Below are 14,923 nucleotides of genomic sequence, written 5' to 3'. Positions count from 1 at the left end.
ATCTGTATTTGAATATAATGTTCTCTTAACGCAACCACATTCAAAGATATCATTAGCAATCATTTATATATGTAGTCAAGTAATAAAAAACTTTTACCTACAGGATGCTGGTGCGTGTGTTGACATGCATGATTTGGCCACTGAGTTTGATCCTGAAATTCCTAGCCAACCCCTCACCCTCCAATCCTGGGCAAACACAGTCCCAAGATAAGACAGAGGGGTTTATGAAGTGAGCTCTGAAGCCAAAATGCTCTATCCCTTACAGACTGTGACACTAGATAAGTTACATCTCCTTTCTGTACCTCAATTTCTTTATCTGAAAACAGGGATTGTGGTATCTAGGGGTTTTTATGGAGATCAAGTGTGGTAAGACTGTAAGCCACTAGATCAGTGATGGCGAACCTATGACACGCGTGTCAGAGGAGACACGAGAACTCATTTTTTTGGTTGATTTTTCTTTGTTAAATGGCATTTAAATATATAAAATAAATATCAAAAATATAAGTCCTTGTTTAACTATGGTTGCAAATACCAAAAAATTTCTCTATGTGACACGGCACCAGAGTTAAGTTGGGGTTTTTCAAAATGCTGACACGCTGAGCTCAAAAGGTTCGCCATCCCTGCGCGAGAATAAAGCCTGACACTTCCTATATAATAGAGAGCTAATATGCTAATTAGACCGGATGGTGGAACGACCTTCCAGAACGACCTTCCGGAATGACCAGTGGGCAGGGGGTGGGCCCAGGAGGCAGCTGGGACCACAAGGGCTGAGCCGCCTTGCACGAATTTTGTGCATCGGCCTCTAGTACTAAATAATGGTTATTATTATCAGAATGTCCTTCTGAATCAAGGGAACGGTGAAATTGAGACACAGAGTGATTCAAACTGGCTCCATCCAGCATCCCAACTCACCTTCCTCCTTCTCCCTTGCACAATCACTCCCTTAAGCCCTCAGGACAATGAGGCTTTGATCAGGATCAAATAATCTTAGGAGCAAAGCCTTGGGTATATTGACCACACGGACACAGTTTTGGTCACACTAGAGATAATATCTAGGCCTCAGTTGTGTTTCAGTGTTGTGGCCAAAGGTAAACTGAGTGGCGGGGGCGGGGGTGTGTGTGTGAAAGGATTAAGGAAAAGACAGACAAGGGAATAATAGCTGGGTCTCGGTGGGATGCTGCCTCCCTGATGAGGAGACAGCGCCAGCGCCCACAAGCCGTGTCTTTATTTTATAGCAGATGCCACGAGGCAAAGTAGGGGCGTGATCACATTGTTTACAGCATTCTCGTGAGTTTCAACCTCACTCAACTACATGCACCCGAACTCTATCACAAGGCACGTGGGGCCACGTGTTCAGACCATAGGTTCAAGCTTACAACCACAGCCGTTGGCTATGATTGTGCTGGGAGGGCCCTGCACGTGGCAATGAGAGGACCCTGTCCTTTCATTAGTCCGAGGCTTGAACCTGGCCAAAACACCGTAACCACGCCCCACATTTCAGCTCTAGGCCCAGAAAAGTAACAAAACCAGATGAAGCGAGTACACTGCGGGCTGACAGCAGGACCAGATGCAATGACCAATGACTCCCTCCCCTAGCACTGAACAATCAGTAGAGACCGCAACCCTGAAAGGACACACCAGGAAAGCTGACTTGTATTCTATTGAGAACCTCCTCTGAGAACTTCCCTAGAATTCCTGCCTTTAGAAAACAGATAAAAATCCTTAAGGCGAAGGACCCAGTGCATTCACCCTGTGCTCTCTCTAGAGCAGTGATGGTGAACCTTTTGAGCTCGGGCTGTCAGCATTTTGAAAAACCCTAACTTAACTCTGGTGCCGTGTCACATATAGAACTTTTTTGATGTTTGCAACCATAGTAAAACAAAGACTTATATATATTTTTAATATATTTTATTAATTTTTTACAGAGAGGAAGGGAGAGGGATAGAGTTAGAAACATCGATGAGAGAGAAACATCGATCAGCTGCCTCCTACACACCTCCCACTGGGGATGTGCCCGCAACTAAGGTACATGCCCTTGACTGGAATCAAACCTGGGACCCTTCAGTCTGCAGGCCGACGCTCTATCCACTGAGCCAAACCGGTTAGGGCAAGACTTATATTTTTGATATTTATTTTATATATTTAAATGCCATTTAACAAAGAAAAATCAACCAAAAAAATGAGTTCGCGTGTCACCTCTGACACGCGTGTCATAGGTTCGCCATCACTGCTCTAGAGCAGGCCGGCCCCTTTCCCCTCCTTCTTTCCTTAGTTGCATATCTTTGCTTCCTTTCTCCAAGGGCCTTTCTTTTGCCTCTGTAACTTTTTTCCTGAGCCCACGCAGCCCGGTTGGCTCACTTCTTCTGCCTCTGTGACTTCCTTTCGAAAGGGCCAAGGCAGCCATGCCTACGCTCACTCCTGTTGCTGTGATCTTGCCTCTTCTACCTGAAGCCCTTCCTTTCTTTCCCGGTCCCCAGCGTCTCCAGCTTTAATAGACGTGCTCTCAAAGTCACCTGGACTCGTGTTCTGAAATCTTTTCTGCCTGAAGTCCAGATCGGAGAGCCCACATCGCTGCTAACGCTTCCACCTGGAGGCCTGGCAACTCTAACTTCTTCTTTCAGACCCTGCTTAGGTGCCACCTTCTGTGTGACGCCCACCCTGACCTCCCCTGGGCAGAGTTATTATCCTTCCATTTGTTCTACTCCTGTAAGTCCTTTATTACATGGGACTTCAATCATGCTCCATTTTCTGAATCAAATAATAAGACATCAAGGCTTGACATGATCTGAAAAGAGAATTCTCACTCTACGAGATTCTTGCTTGGATAAAGAGCAGCTCACTCACCGGTTTGAGTCTGTTAACTAGTCACCTAGTAAACTTGCACTGAACTGGTGAGGGACTATTTTTGGGGTGGAGCACTTCCTGTGCCGGGCCTGCCTATTCCAGATTTGTCAACATCCTGCCGTCCAGCTCCTACTGTTAAGTAGGTTGCCAGAGAATAACGCAGGTCAGCCTTACCTCCCACCCTGGAGGCCCCAAAGGCTTCTGGGCCTCCCCTAAGCTGCTCTTTCTGCCTAGAGCATTGTTCCAGTCCTCCCTTCTCCCTTTCTTAGCCATTTTTTAAAAATTGTTATTATATAGGATTTTATTCCCATCACCATTTATCCTCTCTATGCCCTCTTCCACGTCCACCCACCCACCATCACCGCCATCAATGAGTTTTTAAAAAAATATATATATATTTTATTGATTTTTTTACAGAGAGGAAGGGAGAGAGACAGAGAGCTAGAAACATCGATCAGCTGCCCCCTGCACACCCCCCGCTGGGGATGTGCCCGCAACCCAGGTACATGCCCTCGACCGGAATTGAACCTGGGACCCCCCCCAGTCCGCAGGCCGACGCTCTATCCACTGAGCCAAACCGGCCTCAGTGCCATCAATGAGTTTTGAAATGATCCTGGGGACAAAGAGGAGCCACTGGAGGACTGAAGAAGAGGAGTCTGGCAACTGGATTGCATTTTATTTATTTATTTATTTATTTTTTAATATATTTTATTGATTTTTTATAGAGAGGAAGGGAGAGAGATAGAGAGTTAGAAACATCGATGAGAGAGAAACATCGATCAGTTGCCTCCTGCACATCTCCCACTGGGGATGTGCCCGCAACCCAGGCACATGCTCTCGACCGGAATCGAACCCGGGACCTTTCAGTCCGCAGGCCGACGCTCTATCCACTGAGCCAAACCGGTTCCAGCTGGATTTGCATTTTAGAAGACCACTCTGGCTACAACACGAGCAGATTGGGGAGGCCAGCATGAAGGCAGGAAGAGCAGCTGGGGGTCCATTTCAGAAATACAGGACTACTTCCTCGGAACTCAGGTCCCAGCAGCCGCTTTGGGAGAATCCAGGGACATACAGGGTGGAACTGCACTGTTTGGCATCAGGGTTCCTGCTTTCTCCCAGACAGCGGTGCTCGCAGGGGTCATTGTTCCTGTGCTGGGATCTCCACAATTCCAGTTAACTGGCAGTCATATCTGCATTTCCGTCCATGTGGCCAACACGGTCCACTCCACCATGATGATTCCTCCTTTCTTAGCCATTTTTAATTCAATCTTCATTCTCTTCCCCTCCCCCCCAAGCCTTTTCTTATCTCCCAAAATGGTGGTATTATCCTCCTAGGTAGCCACGTAGCCCCAATCACACTTACTACATTTCATTGTAATTATATGTCTCCTTTTCTGCTAAATTGTAGGGTTCAAAAGCCAGGGAATATGCCTATAAAACTAGCCCTAGGCACAGTCCCTGACCCTTAGTTGATGTTTAATAACTGTTGCTAAGAGAAGCAATGAGCCCTAGCCGGTTTGGCTCAGTGGCTAGAGTGTCGGCCTGCAGACCTGTGGACCAAAGGCTCCCGGGTTCGATTTCGGTCAAGGGTACATACCTCGGTTGCAGGCTCCTCCCCGGCCTGGGCCCTGGTCAGGGCACGTGCGTGCAGGAGGCAACCCATCCATGTGTTTCTCTCACATTGCTATTTCTGTCTTTCCCTCTCTCTTCCACTCTCTCTACAAATCAATGGAAAAATATCCTCAGGTGAGGATTTAAAAAAAGAAAAGAAAAAGAAACAATGAAATGAATAAATAGAATGATTAGGAGCAAGCACCTGCATTATATTCCCCCGCTTTTTAAAAAAAATATATTTTATTGATTTTTTACAAGGAGAAAGGGAGAAGGATAGAGAGTTAGAAATATCGATCAGAGAGAAACATTGATCAGCTGCCTCCTGCACACCACCACCCCCCCCGCCCCCACTGGGGACGTGCCCGCAACCAAGGTACATGCCCTTGACCAGAATTGAACCTGGGACCTTTCAGTCCACAGGCCGACGCTCTATCCACTGAGCCAAACCGGTGACGGCTTCCCCTGCTTTTTTATCTTCTCAAGGGATTCACCATGGGGAGAAAAAAGCCACCTCTTGGGCATAGAAAGAAAATTGCCTGGGAGAGATGGCCCTGAAATATTTAAAATTTCAAACTAGGGACTCTCAGAATGGGAGCGTTTTTCCTATTCCCTTCAAAATCCAGCCTTACCCAATTCAACATGTCTTGAAAGAAAGAGAAAAGTAAAGAAAAAATACAGACAAAACACCTCAATGTCAAAATAGCAATTATGTTCTAAGCCTGTGTTGTCCAACACAAAAGCCACTGAGCTCTTGCAATGGGGCTGATCTGAATTGAGATGTGCTATGAAATACAAGGGCCTAGCGGGTTTGGCTCAGTGGATAGAGCATCAGCCTGTGGACTGAAGGGTCCGAGGCATGATTCCCATCAAGGGCACATTCCTGAGTTGTGGGCTCGATCCCCAGTAGGGGGCGTGCAGGAGGCAGCTGATCACTGATTCTTTCTCATCATTGACGTTTCAATCTCTCCCTTTCCCTTCCTCTCTGAAATCAACAAAAATATATATTTTTAAATACACCCTAGATCTTGAAGATTTAGTATGAAAAAGGGAATGTAAACAGCTATTGGTCCTATCTACCTATCTATCTATCTATATATATAAAAGGCTAATATGCTAAGTGTCTGACAGTCGAGGTAATGACGTCATGTAGCAACGCCCGGCTTCCTCTCCCTAGCGACTAGCCTCCTTGGAGTTTTTTCAGCCCCGGAACATGACTTGCTTTATAGCCAGGTGGAAACATTTCACAATTTAACCAAATATTTGTGAAGCGTTTTCCCGTGCCTCATCTCATTTGATCCTCACAGAAGTCCCGGAGTAGGCAGATAGGAGACTCAGTAGAATCCAATTTTCTTTTCATTAGCTGGAAAGTGGAGATTTAGAAAGCTGAGAAACTTGACCCAACTGAAAAGAAGTAAGAAATGGTGGACCTTGAAAAATAACTTCAGGTTTTCTCGTTGCATAGAATATAGTCAAACACTGCTGCAGCTAAATATTTTACCCTTTGTTCTCCATGCGTGACCTACAATAATAATCTGCTTCGTGTTGATATTTACTGCTGTGTTGCTGACAATTACCTGAAAGAGAAGTTAGGGTGCTTCACTGGACTGGAAAAAGTTTAAATCAGAAAGCAGGTCTAATTAAGCAAGTTTATTCTATATCTATAAAAGGCTAAGTTGACTCACGAATGTGTGATACATATAAAGCTCTCGCTGGTGCCAATCGCACGTGTGTGTTTCGATCTGTCATTGTCGATCGTGAATTTGGTTGACACTTCTATTATAGAGAAAGGGCGAATAGCAATATTAAAATATTTCTTCTAATTAACTTCCTTTCAATGAGCACGAATTTGTGCACTGGGCCACTAGTTGATTATATATTGAAATAATACTTTGATACACTGAGTTAAAAAAATATATATTAAATTTACTTCCACCTGTCTCTTTTCTCTGTTTTCACTATGGCTACTAGATCATTTAAAATGTTTTTTTGTGGGCATGTGGAGGTTAATGTGCAAGCTGAGCTTGGTCAGGTGGCTACCTCCTTTCTGCTCAGATCTGCTTGTTCAGTCTCTCCCTGGTCAACTAGGTGCCCTTGAACCCTGGCATTTTCTGCACTGCCTTTGGTGTGATCTCTGGGGGCAGGACTTTGGTGTGGCAATAGGGTCTGACCCCTGTGTCCTGATCTTGGGTCCTGATTGCCCAGTTACTCTCCACAGCTCTCGGTTTCTGTCTCTGGTGCTAGCCCGGGACCTGACCATAACACTCCCAGTTCCCTTTGGCCTATGGTTTGGTTTTGGTTTTCTCTGTGTTCACTGCAGATGGGAGTTTGGCAAGAAGAGATGAGGTCTGTTCTTTATGCAGAGATTTTGAAGTCACCTATGGGAAAATATTGATGGACGAGGAATACATCACAAAATGCCTCCAGTTGATAATTGTAATAAACAACTTGTTAATATGTGCCAACTGTCTTCTCCTCCATCCCCTTGATTTAGGGGAAGACTGATTCTCCCCTGAAGCAACTGTTTGGGTGGAGGGTTGGGTGAATCAATTGGCCACACAACTGTCCTGAATCTTCAGCTGTAACTTTCTTGGCCATCTCCAATCAATTCTCTCACTACAGAAAGGCCAGCTCAGTGCTGTGACTGGAGTTTTCTTCTATGCAAAGTGACATTTTCCCAATCATGCCAACTTTATTTAATTTATTTTTTTAAATATATTTTTTATTTCAGAGAGGAAGGGAGAGGGAGAGAGAGATAGAAACATCAATGATGATAGGAAGGAAGAGGGAGAGAGAGATAAAAACATCAATAATGCCCTAACCCAGTGGTTCTCAACCTGTGGGTCGCGACCCCTTTGGGGGTTGAACGACCCTTTCACAGGGGTCGCCTAAGACCATCGGAAAACACATATATAATTACATATTGTTTTTGTGATTAATCACTATGCTTTCATTATGTTCAATTTGTAACACTGAAAATACATCCTGCATATCAGATATTTACATGACAATTCATAACAGTAGCAAAATTACAGTTATGAAGTAGCAACGAAAATAATTTTATGGTTGGGGTTCACCACAACATGAGGAACTGTATTAAAGGGTTGAGGCATTAGGAAGGTTGAGAACCACTGCTCTAACCAGTTTGGCTCAGTGGATAGAGCATTGGCCTGTGGATTGAAGGGTCTCAGGTTCGATTCCGGTCAAGGGCATGTAACTTGTCTGCGGGCACATCCCCAGTAGGGGGTGTGCAGGAGGCAGCTGATCAATGTTTCTCTCTCATCGATGTTTCTAACTCTCTATCCCTCTCCCTTCCTCTCTGTAAAAAAATCAATAAAAAATATATTTAAAAACAAAAACAAAAAAATCAATGATGAGAAAGAATCATTTATCAGCTACCTCCTGCACACCCCCTACTGGGGATAGAGCCTATAACCCGGGCACATGCCCTTAATCAGAATCGAACTCAAGACCCTTCAGTCCACAGGCTGACACTCTATCCACTGAGCCAAAATGGCTAAGGCAATCATGCCACTTTAAAAGTCCACATGCTAATATATGTGGGGGGGGGGGGGGGGGGAGGAGAATAATTCTAAATAAACACATATTTTTTAAAAATTTAATCCTCACCCAAGGATATTTTTCCATTGATTTTTAGGGAGAGTGGAAGAGGGAGAGACAGAGAGAAACATCCATGTGAGAGAGACACATTGATTGGTTGTCTCTGGCATGAGCCCGACCTGGGCCCGGGCCAGGGAGCAGCCTGCAATTGAGGAACGTGCACTTGACCGGAATCGAACCCAGGACCCTTCAGTCAGCAGGCCAGCGCTCTATCCACTGAGCCAAACCGGCTAGGGCTAAGTAAATGCAGATCATAAGCACAAACATCTCTTCCAATTCTTTCTTCCTTCACTCGGTGCCTACAGAAGTATTTATTCCTCATCCTCAATCGTGCCAGCTTCTCTGTCTGCCTGTGATATAGAAACACAACCAGATCTAGATCTCCTGACGTTTAGAAACAAATATACAAACAAAACCCTCACTTGACTCAGTCACTCTCTCTGGTTAGTGTTTTACTTTTCTCTTTCTTTTCGAAGGCAGTGTTCTCGGATTGCAGGTGCTGTACAGCCTCACCGTTCTTTTTTTTTTTTTAAATATATTTTATTGATTTTTTACAGAGAGGAAGGGAGAGAGATAGAGAGCTAGAAACATCGATGAGAGAGAAACATCGATCAGCTGCCTCCTGCACATCTCCTACTGGGGATGTGCCCGCAACCCAGGTACATGCCCTTGACCGGAATCGAACCTGGGACCTTTCAGTCCGCAAGCCGACGCTCTATCCACTGAGCCAAACCGGTTTCGGCAGCCTCACCGTTCTTTCTCTCTCTTCTTCTCTGCCGTGTGTCATCTGCTCTGACACTCCTGTGACCCTTGAGACACTACTTCAGCAATGACCGGGTCCGATGGCAAAACCAGCAGTCCCCTTCGTGTCCCCGTTCTTCCTGACTTCACCCCCATGACGTTCAGCACTCACCGCCCCTTTCCTGCTTCTCTCCTCCTGTGGCTCCCATCCCACCAGAAATTACGCAGCCAGGCAGACACATCAGTGTTCCTATAAATGCACTGGCGCTGGAGAATCCCTGGCAATGCCATCTCCTCCCTCCAGACACTGGCTGCCCCCTCTCTAAAATGGTATCTCAGCCGAAACCGGTTTGGCTCAGTGGATAGAGCGTCGGCCTGCGGACTGAAGGGTCCCAGGTTCGATTCCGGTCAAGGGCATGTACCTGGGTTGCGGGCACATCCCCAGTGGGAGATGTGCAGGAGGCAGCTGATCGATATCTCTCTCCCATCAATGTTTCTAACTATCAATCTCTCTCCCTTCCTCTCTGTAAAAAATCAATAAAATATATTAAAAAAAAAAATGGTATCTCACAAACTTACAGAACACAAGCCTAGCCTGTGAGTATTCAAAAATTAATTGAAAAGAGATTTTAAAAACTGCTCAGAACTGTGATCATCAGTATTTAAAAGCCTTTTAAAATGTATTTTCTTTGCAGTATATTTTTTAAACTAATTTAAGGTTATATCTGCAAGGTAGAAGATCTTCCTCTAGAATTATGTGATAACACAAATATCTCCTCTATGAATTTTACATCAACTTGCAAAGCTTTAATATCAGTGTTTTTGTTGTTCTCTTCCAAATTTAACTACCTCAGCTTGATTAAACATTATATTGAGAAAAATAAATAAATAAAATGGTATCTCATTGCCCAGCTGGTGTGGCTCAGTGGTTGAGCATCAGCCGATGAACCTGGAGGTCATGGTTCGATTACCGGTCAGGGCACACGCCTGGGTTGTGGGCTTGGATCCCCAGTGTGGGGCGTGCAGGAGGCAGTTGATCAATGACTCTCTCTCATTGATGTTTCTAGCTCTCTCTCCCTCTCCCTTATTGACTGATTGAAATCAATAAAAATATATTTTTTAAAATGGTATGTCACAACTTCTCTCTCCACCCCACCCCTCCCCCTCGGTGACATTCTTTCTCCTTTGCCTGTGGTTACTTCAGAAGCCAGCACCTGCAGCCACACCATGTTCTCCTCCTCCCCTCCAGCTCGCAAGCGGAAGTGGCTTCCTGGCGAAAGCCAGGCCCTCCACCTGTGCCCTAAAACCCTCCCTCCTGCCATCGGGGCACCGTTAGGGAAAAAGACAGACCATCATCGATGTGTCTTCAGCCTCTCCCACTCCACCCCGTCCTCCCTGTCAGCATTTAGGATCCCTTCCATCTTAAAAAGTAAATAAACCATCTTCCTTGCCCTCACTTCTCCTCGTCCCTGCCTGCGCTCTCCTCTTCCATTTCAGAGACCAGTCTCGAAATCATCAGCTCTCTGCTTCCTCCTCTTGTTTTCCACTCAGGTTTCTGCCTTCCGGCTCTGCAGAGAGCTCCCGGCATGCGCGTGCCATGAATGCTAAGTGCCTTCTGGGAATGGAGGGTTCCTTTAAAGCAGCGGTTCTCAACCTGTGGGTCGCGATCCCTTCGGCGATCGAACGACCCTTTCACAGGGGTCGCCCAAGACCATCCTGCATATCCGATATTTGCATGACGATTCATCACAGTAGCAACATTACAGTTGTGAAGTAGCCACGAAAATAATTTTATGGTTGGGTCACAACATGAGCAACTGTATTTAAAGGGCCAGAAGGTTGAGAACCACTGCCGTAAAGGCGAGGTGGTGATAGCACTGTCGCTCTAAAATACCTACGAAGTGCAGGTGGCTCTAGTGAGTCAGCCAAGCTCCCCTGGCAGGAGTTTGAAACCTGACAGCTGGGCTGAGAGTCTGTGCTTTTTTTTTTTTTTTTTTTTTTTTTAAGCCTTATTGAAACAAGGCCACCAAAAATTTTGGTTGCCTCACCACCCTAAAAATTGGGAGAGAGACAGATAACGTGCTCTTGACCACCATGCCATACCGTTTCCAATGCCCCACTGAATGGTGATTGTTCTCAGCACGGTGCCTTGCATACAGCTGGAGATCAATAACTGTGCCTGGATGAATGAGCACATATTGCCACCATGGTTCAGGCTTTTCTTCTCTCACGCTTAGAATAACCCACACTCAATGGGTTCTTAAAAAGTGCATGGGGCCCAGCTGGCGTGGCTCAGTGGTTGAGCATCGACCTATGAACGAGGAAGTCAGGGTTCGATTCCCGGTCAGGGCACAGGCCTAGGTTGCAGGCTCGATCCCCAGTGTGGGGCGTGCAGGAGGCAGCTGATCAATGATTCTCTCTCGTCATTGACGTTTCCATCTCTCTCCTCCTCTCCCTTCCTCTCTGAAATCAATAAGCAATATATATTTTTTTAAAAGTGCATGGGCTTGGGTTTATGTCTGTCTTTCTGAAAGAAGGTATTTTCATGAGTTTTCCGTAGGAGTCTGTGTCCAAAAAAGGTAACTTCTGGATTCATTCATTTTTCTGTCTTCAGTTTCATTTCCACCCACCTCCTCCCCGTGACGTCCTGTACATTGCCATAGATGACTAGGTTGTTAATATTTTGTTTTAATTCTGTGACTGGTAGGGACAAAGAACTCCCCTTCACCTAAAAAGTCTTGCCTGCCTCCCCGGCTGACTGCATCCAAGATAAAAATCAAACACTTTGCCTAACAGCTGGCACTTTCGATCATCAAGCCGCAGCGCGTGTTACCAGTACCACCACCCATTTTCCTCCTCTGTTCCAGTCAAACTGGTCTTCTTATAATTTCCGAACATCTGTTCTAACCCACCTTTCAGGAGTTCACTCAGTAACGTCTGTATTGCATTCCGGATCCCGGATCGAGGCCAGGCACTGTGCCTGGGGCTGAGAACACAGAGATGGATACGACACAGTTCTTTCCCTTGAGAAACTGTCAGTCCAATTTGGGGGAGAGACGTGAAAACAAAATCCCCCAAATATGGGATGACAAACTATTCACGGCAGTTATTCCTGCCTGGAGGTCGGATGGAGCCGGGAGTAAAGGAGACTTCCTCTTTCTAAGTTAAACGCGTCCATATGCTTTGTTTTATAACAGCGGTTCTCAACCTGTGGGTCGCGCCCCCTTTGGCGGTCGAACGACCCTTTCACAGGCGTCGCCTAAGACCATCCTGCATATCAGATATTTACATGACGATTCATAAAAGCAGCAACATGACAGTTATGAAGTAGCAACAAAAATAATTTTATGGTTGGGTCACAAGATGAGGAACTGTATTTAAAGGGCCAGAAGGTTGAGAACCGCTGTTTTATAACAAGCACGCAGTAATTTTGTAACAGGAAAGAAGTCACATCAGGTGGCCATTACACTAAGTTCAATTCTGACCACCTGCGTTTCAAGTGGGAAAAGCCATAACTGTCAAAGAACGAGCAAAACGAATGAGGAAAGAACAATCAACCAATAGAAAAACTGGCAAAAGCTATGAATAGACATTCCTCAGAAGATAAAACATTTATGGTCAATAAATATATGAAGACATGTTCCATCTCGCTAATCATCAAAAAGTATAAACTGAGGCTGCCATGTGATTCCATTTGATATCTGAGTGGTCAAAATGAAGAAATCTGACAATATCAAGTGTTGGCAAGGACGTGGATCAATGGGACTTCATATACAATGTCGCCAGAAGTGTACATTGGTAAAAACAACTTTGGCAAACAGTTTGGAATTATCTTGTAAAGTTGAAAGTTCCCATAGCCTCTGTCCCAGCAGTTCTACCCCTATGTAAACATGCAAGAGAAATTCTTGCACTTGTGCACTGGTGGGTTTTACACGAAGATTCCCCACCCCCCGTCATAGTAATAGGGATAATGACAGGAAATAAGTAGAGAGTGTTACCATGTTATCGCAATAGAAAATAATTAAAGAGTGTTATAGGAAATGTAGAAAAATTATTTTGTGTGAAATACTTGTGTGAAATATTAAAGAGCACAGGGAATGACCACTCTGGCCAAGCCCTAGCTGCACCAGATAGATAAGACCATAGCTGAATGCTACCCTTAGGAATGACGTCTGTAAACCTGATGGACACCTTCTGATGGACGCACTGTGATTGATAACCAGTTTATACTCTGATTAACACTTGTGTGATGACGTATGTAACTGATAGCCACCTGGACTGCTGTGAGCCAGAACAGTCTTAAAAATGGGTCCCCAACTTCAGACATCGATCATCCTCTTGATCCATGCTCCACGCTGCCTTGCTCCATGCTGGATGGCAGAAGGACGGCCGAACCTCTGATGGTGAGCCTTAGGTTGCCCTCCTCCCGCTGACTCGACCCAACCAGACGGCCAGCCACCCAAAGACGGATCCGCCGCTGCCCACAGAGGACGCCACTCCTCCCTGCAACCCTGTTAAGTCTGAGCCCACGAAACCAGGAATGTTATGGGTAATAAAGTGTGCTGTGTGATTTGCAACTGCATATTTTTGTGTGGCGTAATTCCTCCGGTGGTCTTAACCATATTAAAACTAGAGGCCCAGTGCACGAAATTCATGCACAGGTAGGGTCCCTAGGCCTGGCCAGCAATCAGGGCCGATTGGGGCCTTCTGGCTGCTGACTGGGGCCTTCCTTCCCCAACTGCCCCCTGGGGCCTTCCTTTGTTCCGAGCCGCCCCCTGGTGGTCAGCGCACATTATAGCAAGCGATCAAACTCCCTGTCTCCTGGTTAAACTCCCCAGGGGACAATTTGCATATTAGGCTTTTATATATATAGATAAGGTCAGATGACAATGCCTACCTTGGTCCTGCTTGCTCAGAGTAGTCTCTTCACTAGCACCTACTTAATGTCCAAATACCTGCACGGTTAAGTTTATCTCAAGGGATGCTTTGGATAACGCCCCATATACTCTACTCAGACACCCCCCTTCTGCTCATCCCCTCCCCCCTCTAATTGATCCTTAGAGAGTGTCGAAGGGAGGAAAGAGGGGGAGAGAAAGAGAGAGAAACATCAATGTGAGAGAGACATATTAATTGGTTGCCTCCTGCACAGGCCCCTGAGCCCTAAGGTATGTGCCCTTGACCGGTAATCGAACCCAAGACCCTTCAGTCCTTGGACTGACACTCTAATCGCTGAGAAAAACTGGCCAGGACTACACAAAGATTTTTAGAAGCACTTTGCAATAGCAAAAACCCGCAACACTCAAATGTTCATTATCAGGAAATTGGTTGGATTGCATGGGGTTCCCCAAAAGCAGAGCCTGGGACACGGACTTGGGTGCTGGTTGTTTATTTGGGAAGTGACCTCAGCACCAGGAGTGATGGAGGGAGGAAGAATGAGGCAGGGGAGAAGGAAAGGTCCATGTTAGGGGTGTGATTCCATGGAGACCTCTGTACAGAATGCCTCCCAGAATTGTCCAAATGAAGGATGGGAGCCTGGGGCATTTACCTCTTGGCTCACATCTCCCATTGGTTGAGGGTTAATGCTCTTTACCTTCAGGCTGCCCCTGGGAGAGGGCTGAGAAGGCACTTGTGGCTTTCCAGAAGGCAGGAATATGGAGAGGCCCAAGGCCTAGCACTTACAGTGGAAACTGTCAGTGGCTGGGAGCTCCCATGAAATCGGACACCACAGATTCAGCCAATTTCAGAGGTGGCCCAAAGGCAGGAACACAATGTACCAAGAGCTTTTGCTGCAAGGGACAAAGTAATATTAGCATATTCTACACTGGAGAAGTCTACAGCAGACATAATAAATAAAACTCAACCACGTGTAATAAGCCTGAGATAAAGCTGAGTGCTATAGCATAAATAGTCAAAGAGAAGTCCCAGGATAGTATGTGAGGAGTGATACTCTTTTTAAAAAACAAGACAAAACATCGTTTTTATTGATTTTTAGAGAGAGAGGGAGAGAGAGAAATAGATTGAAACATTGATGAGAGAGAATCATCAATTGGCTGCCTCCTGCACGCCCCCTACTGGGGATTGAGCCAGCAACATGGGCATGTGTCCC

Source organism: Myotis yumanensis, unplaced genomic scaffold (genome assembly GCF_028538775.1).
Source record: "Myotis yumanensis isolate MYYU_CA2020_CCGP unplaced genomic scaffold, mMyoYum1.0.hap1 SCAF_20, whole genome shotgun sequence".
NCBI lineage: Eukaryota > Metazoa > Chordata > Mammalia > Chiroptera > Vespertilionidae > Myotis > Myotis yumanensis.
The sequence above is the reverse complement of the archived record's forward strand: the minus strand, read 5'-3'. Positions refer to the sequence as shown.